General features: G+C 35.4%; 1 pseudogene; it reads left to right on the top strand.

Annotated features, from left to right (window-relative positions):
- The first annotated feature begins 1,381 nt into the window (after positions 1 to 1,381).
- On the top strand, positions 1,382 to 1,675 carry LOC143678940 (protein S100-A10 pseudogene; annotated as a pseudogene).
- The last annotated feature ends 11,293 nt before the right edge of the window (positions 1,676 to 12,968 follow it).

Below are 12,968 nucleotides of genomic sequence, written 5' to 3'. Positions count from 1 at the left end.
CTTTCTCTCTATCTTTATCTATCATTACCATATATCTAGTTTTAGCCATTTTAGTATGTGTGATGTGGTACCTCATTGTGGTTTTCATTAGTACTTCTCTAATGACCAATGATGCATCTTTTCATGTGCTTATTTTCTATTTACATTCCTTGGTGAAGTGTCTATTCAAATCTTTTGATTATTTTTAAAACTCATTTTTTTGGTCTTCTTGTTATTAAAATTTGAGACTTCATATATTCTTGAATACAAGTTGTTTATCAAATATATATGGCAAATATTTTCTTCTAATCTGTGACTCACGTTTACATCGCTTGATAGTATATTTAGAACAGTATAAGTTTTTTATTTTGATTAACTCCAATTTATCAATTTTTCTTTTATAGATTGTGTTTTTTGGTGTTACATCTAAGAAATATTTGCCCATTCTAAAGCCACAAACATGTTTTCCTGTATTTCTTCTAGAAATTTGTATTAGTCAGGGTTCTTCAGAGGAACAGAACAAGCAGTATATATGTATGTATGTATATGGTATATATATGCATAATATATGTACATATTTATATAATATATGTATTAAAAGATTTATTATAAAGAATTGGCACACTTTACCATGGGGCTTGTTAATTCCAAACTCCATAAGGTATGGGCTGAAAACTCCAATAAAAGTGATGTTGAAGTCTGGATTATCCAGAGAAAGACGGCTGGCAAGAGCCAATTTTGAAGTTGAGACAAAATTCTTCTGACCTCTGAAACTCTCAATTATAGCTTTTAAGATCTCCAGCCCTTTGGATGAGATTATCCACACTTCTGAAGGCAATCTCCTTTGTTGATTGTAGATGCAACCAGCTGATCATATATGCAAATTCCATCTGTAGAATACCTTCATAGTAACAAGTAGGCTAGTGTTTGACTAAACAATTGGACATACCATATCTTAGCCAAGTTGACATATGAAATTAACCATCACAAAATTTTATAGCTTTTGGGTTTAGGACAATGATTCATTATGAGTTAATTTTTGTATAGAACCAAAGTACAGATTGATGTTTTTTTTTTTTTAATGTCTATGGTTGTCCAATTTGTAGCAACATTATTTGTGGAAAAGTCTAATTTTCCAGTGAGTTATTGTTGCCCCTTGCTGAAAATCTATTGACCACATATACCTAAATCTGTTTCTGTTCCAATAATCTATGTCCCTATCCTTTCACCAATGTTGTACTGTCTTGATTATTGCAGCTTCATGGTAAGTCTTGAAATAAGGTAGTAGGTCATTTAAATTTGGCCTCTTTTAGCATTATTTTGGTCACTGGCTCCATGTCCCAGCTTGCTAAAAGTGACTGCCTCCCATCTCCTGGCCAAGGTTTCAACAGATCTCACCAAAATGCTATCTCAAATGGAGCATGCCATGGACACGATGATGTTTACATTTCACACATTTGCCAGGGATAAAGGCTACTTAACAAAGGAGGACCTGAGAGTACTTATGAAAAAGGAATTTCCCAGTTTTTTTTAAAATCAAAAAGACCCTCTGGCTGTGGACAAAATAATGAAGGGTCTGAACCAGTGTCGAGATGGCAAAGTGAGCTTCCAGAGCTCCTTTTCATTGATTGCTGGGCTCAGCATCATGTACAATGACTATTTTGTAGTACAGATGAAGCAGAAGTGAAAGAAGTAGGAAGAATTGAGGAATTAATCCCCTCCCCCCATAAGAATTATCCCAAGAGTTGCTTAAAGAATCTGCCCCACAGCTTCCCTCCGCATAAGGATTTCAAAACAGATCAGGTCCTTAGAAAATGTACAAATAAAATCCAACTCCCATTTGACAAGTAATGGAAGAAAAGTCAACTAAATGCCAGAAAAGCTTTTAATTTTTATTCTGTTTGCATCCTCTTGCCCTTAATAAACCAATTTCTTTTAAAATATCTAACACAAAAATTATTTTGGCTATTCTAGATCCTTTGCCTTTCCCTATAAATTTTATAATCTGCTTTCTACAAAAATATCTCAATGGCATTTTGATTGGGGTTGTGTTAAATCTATAGATCAGTTGAGATAAATCTGATATCTTAAAAATACTAAGCTTTCAATTCATGGACAGAGGTATCTCCATTTATTTAGGTCTTCTTTGGTTCTAAGACGTCATGTTAATCTAACTACATGTTTTTAACTTTAATTCTTAATTTCTTTGATATATAGAATTAGTTATTCACTCCCATCAGATTTTTTTAATTCCCACTCCATATCCTCAAAGTCCCACATCCTCAAACTTTATCAATACCAAAAAGATGACAATTACTTTTTGGAGATAAAATTTGAATTTCAATTTGTTCATTATTCTTACTCTTACACATTGGTGCATAAGTAACTTAGCTTTTACTTTGTCTTCCATCTTCTCCCATTATTCTCTTTTGAGTTATTGAACACACAAAATATTGTTTTGTGCTTCATTGTTACTCTTATTTATAATAAACATCTGTTTTTCTCTAAAGTATCTGAGTGTGAAGTTTGTATGCTGAGATCTCTAACTTTAGCAAAGTACATTCAAACTTTATAAACAGATAGTATATTAATTAGCAAGATGGGCTCTGGAATCATGCACACCTGTATTCCAGTCCCAGTGTCAGAGGGTATAGCTATACATTATCATGGAGTCAGGTCTATGAGAAAGAAGAATTCCATGAGGAAGTTAAGAAAATTTACTCTGAATTGCATCTTTGCTTAACTCGGGCATTGTTTTAATATACATATATTTTAAATTTATTTTTCTTTTTTTTTTTACATGGGCAGGCACCGGGAATCGAACCTGGGTCCTCTGGCATGGCAGGCAAGCATTCTTGCCTGCTGAGCCACTGTGGCCCGCCCTGTTTTAATATTTTAAAAAGCAGAAACTTTTGGCCTTTTTTTTTAGGTTAAGCATTTTATATGGTGCTCAGTGCCAATAAATAGTTTTTTGCATACTTTTTACATTTTTGGATAAAAAGGAATTGCAATTGTTTAATGAAATAAGTTAACAATGAATCATTCTAAACCATATTCAAAATTTAAAATATGAGTCATATTCATGTCCATAATATATGATCACCTCCCTCTATTAACCATAATCCCACAATCTAGAGCTGACTATAATATATTACTAAGAGTAGTTCTGGGTTTGTGAATGATTTATTTTAAAATAGAGTCAAATATACCCAACTTCAGAGAAGTCAATTAAACTAATTAAACCATCCTGAGATTAACCTAATCAAACCATTCTTAGATTAAAATGTTCACCTATCAATTTGGCAAAGATTCAAAAGTTGATTATCAATGTGTTGGCCCTCCTTCAGTGGTGTTCTTTCCCACGGGGTGAGGAGTCCACTGGGCCAGGGGTTGTGCCTACTAGAGCCTCTGCCATGTTCTAGGTCGTGTTCCAGGGACCTGTGATCCTGGAATCACCTTCATCAATGTGCTTTTAGCCCACTTCCACAGAGTACATGGGCCTCTTGCCAGGATCCATCCATTTATAAGACTGAGGTATGGCCTAGAGAAGAGTTGTTGACAGTTTGGCCATAAGGCTGGGTTGCCCACATGAATGTACAAGAGGCCCTTTGCAGTGCAGGCTGAAGCCAGGGGTAGGAAGAGAAAGGAGGCAGACTGTGGCCAGGGTCCTTCCATTTTTATTTTTGCCCTAGGTCTTACAAATGTAGTAGAAGCAGTTTCATTTTATCACCTTATAGCAGCCCAGAATGAGTTATCATTTCTAGTGTACCATTAATGATTTACTTTCCCTCAAACATTTTCATCTTTTAAATGTCTTTGAATCTTATCTTTTATGTTCTATCCTGTAAAATGTAGAACTCTAAAACATATGTAGAGGGCAGTGGTGGCAGAGTGGCAGAGTGCTTGCCAGCCATGCTGGAGACCTGGGTTCGGCTCCCACTGCCCACCCATGTAAAAAATAAATAAATAAAACATATATAAGAAAATCAGATATTTTAGGGATCAGGCAGGTAACAGAAATTAGTGGAAGCCAGCTGGAATTAGAGGCAGTAAGAAGTGAGGTCCCTTGTAAAGCAGACAGCAGATGTCTAAATGCAGAGCAGCTATTCAACTTCAGCTGATTGTTGCCAAGTGGGAATATGGTACCAGTGGTGAAACAATTATGGTTTTTTAAAAATGGTAAACATTCTGATGGTTGAAATTTCTCAAGTGAAAAATATTAATGCAAAATTTTTAAATTACTATTGGCCAAATAAATATATCTAGGGCTGAATTCAGCCAGATGCTGTCAATTTTCACCTCTGCCCTAAAACCTTCAGTGATTGCCATAGAAAAAGATCCTGTTTGGGTTATGCCTGATATTAAATGAGTGATCTTGATGCAGAATAATGAGGTATCCATTCAAATAACTATATACTTATAATAAGGTGGGTAAGAAACTCTTAAGTATAGAGATGATAAATGATATCATCTAGATGATAGGTGATAAACTATAATCTAGGGTCCCATCCTATAAATTCTAATCATATCAAGTACGTTCTAAAGGTTCAAAGTCAAAAAGGGTTGCCTGGAGATTTGTTAGGAGTTTGAGGTTAGCCTTTTTTTCAACTTTCCTTGTGATCACAGGCAATCCGCTTTACCACTCTGAGTCATAGTCGTCACATCTTTTAGATAAGATTAGATTGTAGTTTTTTTTTTTTTTTAAGTTCGACTGATTTGGAAATAATGAATTAATTCAATTAGGCTTTTAAATCAAACTGCTGTCTTAGGAAGTTGTAGAAAGGTAAGCCCATCTTGGTCCAAACCCAATGTTTTGTGATACCTTAAACTTAAATAAGTTCAAAGGCATTGTCACCAGGTCATGGAATATACTTAATGTTTATACTCTGCTGTTGGTTAAAGTTCTAGTTTGCAAGCTGCCAGAATATGATATACCAGAAAGAGAATGGCTTCAAAAAAGTGACTCTTATCACTGGGATAACTTAATTGAAATGATTTGTGTTTCATAAACGTTTTAGCCTAGACATGTCTTTAGAATAATCTATCTCATTTTGAGAACAGGAAAAATCAAGGGAATACCAATATTTGCCCTTTTCTATTCTATAAAGTATCACTGCTTTGGGGAAGTGCCTCTGCTGGATGAATCCATTCAGAGACCTCACTCCAAATCTATAATTTTGCTAAGGATAATGCACAGATTTGAAATAACTTAATGAATTTGTATCATTTTTTTACAGAGTTTATAGAATAAGCTGAAAATATATCCAGAGGAAAGAGTCATATTTTAGTATGATAGTGATTTATATGAATAAGGGAAAGGCTGATTCACTCTCAAACACAGTTAAAGAAAAGAACAAAGAAAAACAGGCAAACTTTGCTTAAAAGATGAGCTGGTTACCCTCAGCAGCAGTGAGGACCCAAATTGTAAAGACAGCCCATGAAGAGATTAGGAGAGGACTGCTGTTGAATGAAATTGCTCCCCAATTTTTGTGCCTACCTGTCACATCACACTTTCACAGACAAAAGAAATGTTCCTTATGAAATACTCAAGAAATGTCATTAAATTAAATATCATCGAATGCTAAAATTGTGCTGATCTGGGAGTGGTTATACTGCAACAAATTACACCAAAATTCCAAGACTAAGGGCCATTCCAACGTTATCTGAGAATGCAAATATCTTCTCAGCTTCCATGAAGATCCAGAGACTGCACGTCTCCTGGCTGCCATCTTGTACATGTGCATCTGCTAAACTGAATGATAATAATGAGCAATAGAGGTTAAGGGTAGTAGCTGATTTGAGGAGGCAGTTGAGGATAATCTCAGGGAAACACATAGATTAAACAAGCATGCATCTCAAACCACACACATAAGTGAAGAAAATGATTTCCTTTTACAAATAATAAGGTGCAACTTGTATGAATTTCTTTACTTTTTGACATAAAAGTATTGGCTAAATCTTTGGTGATTAGTGATGATATCACGCAGATTTTTCTAGTACGAAATTTTGGTGTGGTCTGAATCTCAGTGATAGAATATTTTTGGCTCTTTAGTATGTCCCACAATAATATTTGTTTCCTTCCTACTCTTTCCTTCCCTCTTATTATTACCTTTTAACTTTTATTTCTTGTCTTTCTTTCTTATTCCTCTCTATAAGTCTAGAGCCATAAATCTCTTAAAAGTTAGTTTGAATCTTATATTTATATTTTATCTTATATTTATGCTATATTTGATATAATCCTATATTTATATTATATTTCTCCCCTTATAGTCAAGTACAAATCATAGCCTCTGGTATTCACTGTAAACACATATCCCAAAACAAGTCAGAAATCATATAATTCTTTTAATCTTAGGACTCACTTTCATAGTTATAATTCAAGAATTCATTATCAATATTTTCATATTAGCTCCACCAAATCTTTCCTTATGTAGATTTTTACATGGTTGTTGATATATCGGCTCTTTTGGAAGCTGTTCATCCTGCTGTTATTATAGGTATTCAGTATCTTTTATTTAGAGCATGTTGAACAGGATACCATGGTGAGATTTTGCTAAATTAAAGTTTATGCAATTATGGGTTTTTATTTCTGCTCAAGATTTTAGAGTAGGTAACTTTGTGTTCTTTTCAAAATTGGTAATGATTTGTCTTACAAAACTATTTTAAGATTGGTTAATTTTGAAAATGCTTTACAAATTAACGCAAGTAGCCAAATGATTTTGTATTTAGCATAGGAGGTGGATGGCAAATTTCAATTTATTAGATATAATATGTGCAACTTCTTAACCCCTGGAAAAGAGAAAGAAAGCAAGACCTAATTAATTGTTGGTGTAGTGGTCCTTTGGCCATGCTTGCTGAATAATTTGTATTGGTGTTTATTTAGACACAGCTGAACTAAGCCTCTCTCACTGTGGGTGTTCAGTAAACACAGTTATGGGGTTAGGAACTTGCATTCTCAAAGAAGATACAGTACAGACTGAGCAAATAAAATGTCCAATTTAATGTTCTCTAGATTTTTCTTTCTCTTTTTAATCATATATATTTTTTTGCTTTCAGAAACATCGTCTATGTTTTTTAGTGTCAAACTTGAATTATCTAGTTTATTATCAGCACCTATTGCTTGCTTATCCGTATCTATATAATTTCATTGTCTCTCATTTCCCAGTGTCTTCATTTAAATAAACCTTCTTCCCTGTTCTTCAGTGATCACCAACTCAGTGAGGTGATTCATGAAAGATGTTCTTTTCTACTATGCTCTTCTGAGACTGGTCCATGAAATTGCTTTTAAAATAGATCCTCTTTCTTAAGAGACATTACATTTAGAATTCTTTATTTTTGCTTTCTTTAGCCAGCCTAGACATGCCCCTTTAAATAGATCTTTAAATAACAAGTGTCCAACACATGTGAAAGAGGAGCGTACTTTTTAACACATTAATCACCTGTAAATGTTTATTTGAGTATTGTGAAGCAGTTAATTAATTAACTGGGCATATATATATATTTTTAATGAGCAGTCATTCATCACATGTGATTGGGTGCTGGGGGTCTAAAGCAGAGTCTCTGCCTCCTAGCCCTGGCAGTCTCATGGAAAAGACAGACAAGTGAATCAATGACAGCTTTATGTTATAGTATATCCTATGATGGCATACAAATCCAGCCTGGGGGCTATGTTCCAACAAACTTTTACCAAAAAGGCAATGCCTGAACTGAATCTTGAAAAATGAATAGCATTAAGAGAGTAAAGATGTGACTGTGTAAAGTGCACTCCAGGTAGGGGACAGCATGAGCGACAACAGGGAACCTTGAAATATTGTGGCATGTCCAAGGAATTATATTTATCTCACTATTATTGGAGTGACAAGAATGAATGGAGAGTGCTGGCAAGGGAGGCTGGGTCAGGCCAAGGATGCCTGGGGATCATGCTGAGGATGTTTGGTATGTTTGCAATGCCAATTTTTGGAATTATGGTAAATGGTGCTATTCTTAGTTACTGAACCATCAATATTTTTCTTGGGATAATATTTTTTTTCCAGATTAAGAAAAAAATCTGGATCCTGTATAATTTATGTCCAGAAAATCAAACTCTGCAATGAAATTTCAAAGCAAACTGAGGTGCACTGTGTTAGAAGATGTTTTATCCACATCCTTCCTGTTTTAAATCTGTCCAAGGTATCTTGATATTTAAATCACCATTTTGTAGGCACCTTGTGAGATTCAGCCTATTTTTGAGTTTTATTTTTTGAGCTTATTTTTTTTTTTTTTTTTTTTTTAAAGACAGAGAGAAGGAAGGAAGGATAGAAGGAAGGAAGAGAGGAAGAAAGGGAAACATCTTTTAAGCATTTTCTTGTTTTATTGTATTTTGTTTCTCCGTTTTCGTTACATGGGCTGGGGCCGGGAATCGAACCGAGGTCCTCCGGCATAGCAGGCAAGCACTTTGCCCGCTGAGCCACCGCGGCCCGCCCTGAGCTTATTTTTTTAAGATTAATTGGTTACCTGTTGACCAGAGTCAGTGTGGGTCCTGGTTGATTACCTGGATTTTAATTTTGTTTCTGCTCCCCTCCTTGGTTACAGAATATGTAGCATGAGTGCTAATGGGAACTGCCTCTGGAATGCCAAGCCAGCCTGGTCCTAGAGCCTGGTCCTAGAGCCTGACTTGGTTTGGCAGAGATGAGAGATGGGAATATTCATGAGTCAGGGGAATAGTAGTATCAAACAGAGTAACACTGAACCGGATTACACAACTCTGCTACAGACTAGCAAAGTGACTACGGCAAATCACAAGGCCAGTTTCCTCGTCTATCTAATGATAACATTCTATGAAGTACTCTCTAAACTACCTTCCACTAAAACTTCTCTGATTCCTGTGATTATGAAAGAGTCTTCTGAGATAGATCATCTCTGAGCTCCTTCTCGGATCCCAAATTCCATAATTTTCTCTCTCATTTATTTTTTTGAATAGTTGAGTGCTGTTTTTATTCATGAATTTAGTGTCTGTTGGTGCTTTGCTAAAAGAAGACAGGATGGTTTTGTGGTTAAAATCAAGATATAAGGAGAGCTTATTTCTTGGTTCCACTACTAATCAACAATGTGACTTGGGACAAGTTGAGTTCTTTGAACCTTGGTTTCCTCATCTGGTAAAATGAAGATAATAATAATCATTGCTTTGGGCTGATGAGAGGATTAAAATAGACAATATATATATAAAGTACCTGAACCATCATATTTGTTTAAGAAATGATAGCTGTTACCATAGACATCATACCATCTAACCAAATGACAAATGACTGTTAAAGTTGGGCCTAACAATATAATACAAAACATCTGCACTTGGCAATGAATTTCATCTGCAGGAAGACCTGCAACAAAATATCTATGTTCAATATTGCCACTATTAGGTCCCCTGATAAATATTTCTTTACTGTTTAGGGAGGAAATTTGTTTATACAACTGCTGAGATAAAGGTAGTAAGGATTTTACAAAATGAATTAAAATTCTTCCCCCTAAATTCTAAATTTTTATTGTAGTCAATTTACGAAGATTTAAATCCTTAAAATCAGAGATTGGTTTATAGAATTAAGTAGGAAATACTTAAAGATGGAAAATCTTTACAGAACCAAAGGAAAACATATCTAATAGTGGAATTTCATATCTTGGAAGGCTGCTGGAGAGCGTAATTTTGATTACTAGCCATAGCTAATGTTTATGAGCAATTACTATGCTCCAGTTACTTTGCCTATGCCCTTTACATGTATCAATCCTTTTATATCCTCCCAACAACTGTACGAGAAAGGTACTATTATTATTTCCTCTTACTCATGAATAAATTCAGGCATTTAGAATTTAAACACCTTGTGCAAGGTCACACAGCTAGTAAGAAGGCAGAGTGAGAATTTGAACCCAATTTGGCTCCAGGACCCTCACATGTAATCTTGTGATAGGTAAGGTTCTACTCCTCTCTTTCACATAACACTTCATGGGTAGCCTGAGTAGCCACTTCCATTAGATATTTAGTCCTTTGAGTCATGAGGTTTCCGGGCCTAAGAACTGGCCATCAAAATGTATGCATCCAGGAAAGCACAACACTTGAACCCTAATTTCCTTTTTAAATTATTTACCCTATATCTGCAACTATCAACTAGGTATTGTCACCTGAGTAATCAGAAGACATCTTAATTCTAACATGTCCAAACCTAAGCCCCTCTTTTTTTTCCGTTCCAAACTTTCTCCTCCCCCTGGGTTCCTTGTTTTCTCAATGACACCATATTACCAATCAGGCCGATTAGACAGATGGAAATCATCTTCAACTCTTCCTGTTCTGCTCTGACAATCCATCACTTAATTCTGTGGGTTCTCTTTCCTGGGATTCTCCTTCTGTAGTTCCAGTACTATGGTTTTTCGCAACCGTTGGCTGGCCTATTGCAGTAGCATCTTTATATGTTCCATTTTTGTCTCTAAATTCCTAAAGGGATTTCAGAAGAGGAAGCAGAGTCACAACAAACCACCCTTCTTCAAAAACCTCCAATGACTCTTCAGAACAATTTTCAACTCCTTGGCACATAATTTAAACCTCCCCCACCCCCACCCCCACCATGATGTGGCCTTAACGATCTTTCCAGCCTCATTTTCTAATATACCCAGCCATAGGCATTTTGTTGCAGTAACATGGGTTCACCAAACATGTTTTCAAGCTTGTGGGTCTTTGCATCTATTCACTCATCGAGGAAAGTTCTTGCCTTTCCATCCTCTACTGAAATCTTCATTCTTCAAGATCTTTTAAAGTATTGCCTCCTCTCACCTACCCCATGATTTCTCTCAATAAAAGCTTATGCTTTGAACACTCCAATGTCTCTTATTTCTATGTTTATCAGGCCAATTACTGTTTAATATTATTCTCACCTCCTCTAGAATGACAGGTTTGTGAAGACAGGGACTTAGTGATGACAGCGCTTTGTACATCATAGGTGCTTAATAAATATTTATTGAATTTAACGCCTTGGGGGAATAGCTAACAGAGCTAAAAAGCAAGACTGAAATTTAGGGGATTGGGAGAGCATTAATATAGAAAGTAATTGTATCAAAATAAAAACAATTTCACCTCTATCTTTTGCCCAAGCCAACACTTCTTGGGGGTACAGTCAAGGCTTTCTGTACCCTAGAGGTATAGATCTTCATATATCTGAGTCACACATATACTTTTGTGTGAACCTATACTAGGCTTGTCAATCTCACACTTCAGCTGTGCACTGTAAATAATGAACACAGAATTTCTTACTTGTCCTACAAATACCTGCTACTTTTGTGTCATTTTGCAGTCCTTGGTTTAATGTCATAGAATGAAAACCATTTTAGCGACAGGAAAGGCTCCATTTCTATTAGCACAGTCACTTTCAGTGGGAAATCCTAGTTAAGACCTAAAACAAAATGACATCAGTTTTCCTTCCAAAAAAAAGTCCTCATTAACAAAGAGGATTTGCTAAATTTCCAGTGTTTAAAGAATCATTTTTATGGGTTTTGTCCTTCATTATGTTTAGGGAATTATTCTGTTAGCAGTAAAGATCGTTTAATACTTATAATTACATTTCTGTTTTTGCAATACTGATAACCTGCTTTCTTTTCATCTTAGGCCCCCTGTCTCGGCATGTAAACAACCTCCATGTTGTTTGAGAAAGGGAGATCAGATTAAACATGGAAATAAGCCCTTCCTCATCATTGCCAAGCAGAGAGGAAAGATGATGCAGATCTTCTCAAACTAGCTGTGTCTGGGAATCATCTAGTTATTCATACGAGGACAGGCATTTTTTCTGGTCCCCCTCTCTGTTTGACAATAATGTTTATCATTTGTCATCTAAATTGCCCTTTTCTTGTGGTAAAACTTGATGGTATCTGACTTTATACTGCCTCTTTGGTGGTTGTGTGTTTTCTTTCTGGCAGTTTCTAATTCCTCTCTCATTCTATCATCCTGCTTTTTGTTTCAATTCTGCTTTTACAGCTACTCTGCTCTGTTCTGACCTTCAAATGCTCTGACTTTCACCACTGTAAGAATATCACACCATTACTCTCTATATAACAATGTTCTTTCTTAGATCACTTTCCTAGCATGTTTTGTTGTTGTTGTTGTTTTTTTAAAGAGAGGTCAAAAGCAAATTTTTGAGAAATATCAAACCAACCAATCTTCAATCTCCCCCCCCACCCACGGGTTCTTAACACAATGTCCCCCCTCTTTTTTTGTTATTCCTATTCTATTATGCAAGGAAATAAAAGTCATTTTGCTTTTTCTTTTAACTTGATATATTACTCATCAATTAATATTTATTCAGTTTCTTCCCACTGGATGAATAATTCTCTTCTTTAGAAATAATAAATTGTCAAATCTTTGTACCCAAAGACAAAAAAAAAGTACATGAATAAGTTATATCTCATTAGAACTTTTGGGAGATCTCATTTCTTTTTAGAGGTTGATAAATTTTGCAGTTAATGTGCTTTGCTGTGGAAAATATGAGTAGCTAAAAGCAAGGGGTTGGATTTCACTGAACAGAATTGTTTTGCCCAAGTGTGAGGAATGAACTCTGCTTTCAGGGAACCACACAACTCCTTACAAACTAGATTTTCCTGGTTAGTGAAAGGATTCATATGCCATTTAGAGTGACAATATAAAACACCAATTCTGCTCATCATCTGTTTGTTCACGCCATAACTCTGTTTTATTGTATGTAATAGATTTGGACTAGCAAAGTAATTGTACTAGTTGAAGTCCAAAGTGTTCATAAATTTGTAAATTTAACATTGCTGGGTGCCTTCTGTCCATAGTTTAGCTATTGTTCCTTTGGCTGTGTTTTCTCATCCACATTTTGTATAGAAGATACACTATTTTCTCCCCTCCTATGTATTCTTCTTGTGAAGAAGGGATATATGTCAACCCACTCCAGACTTGCCAACAACAGTTAAAGAGCAATAAACAACTCAAAGTCAACTCAAGTCAAAGGAATGCT

This window comes from Tamandua tetradactyla, chromosome 4, assembly GCF_023851605.1.
Source record: "Tamandua tetradactyla isolate mTamTet1 chromosome 4, mTamTet1.pri, whole genome shotgun sequence".
Taxonomy (NCBI): Eukaryota; Metazoa; Chordata; class Mammalia; order Pilosa; family Myrmecophagidae; genus Tamandua; species Tamandua tetradactyla.
This window is presented reverse-complemented; position numbering and strand designations above follow the sequence as displayed.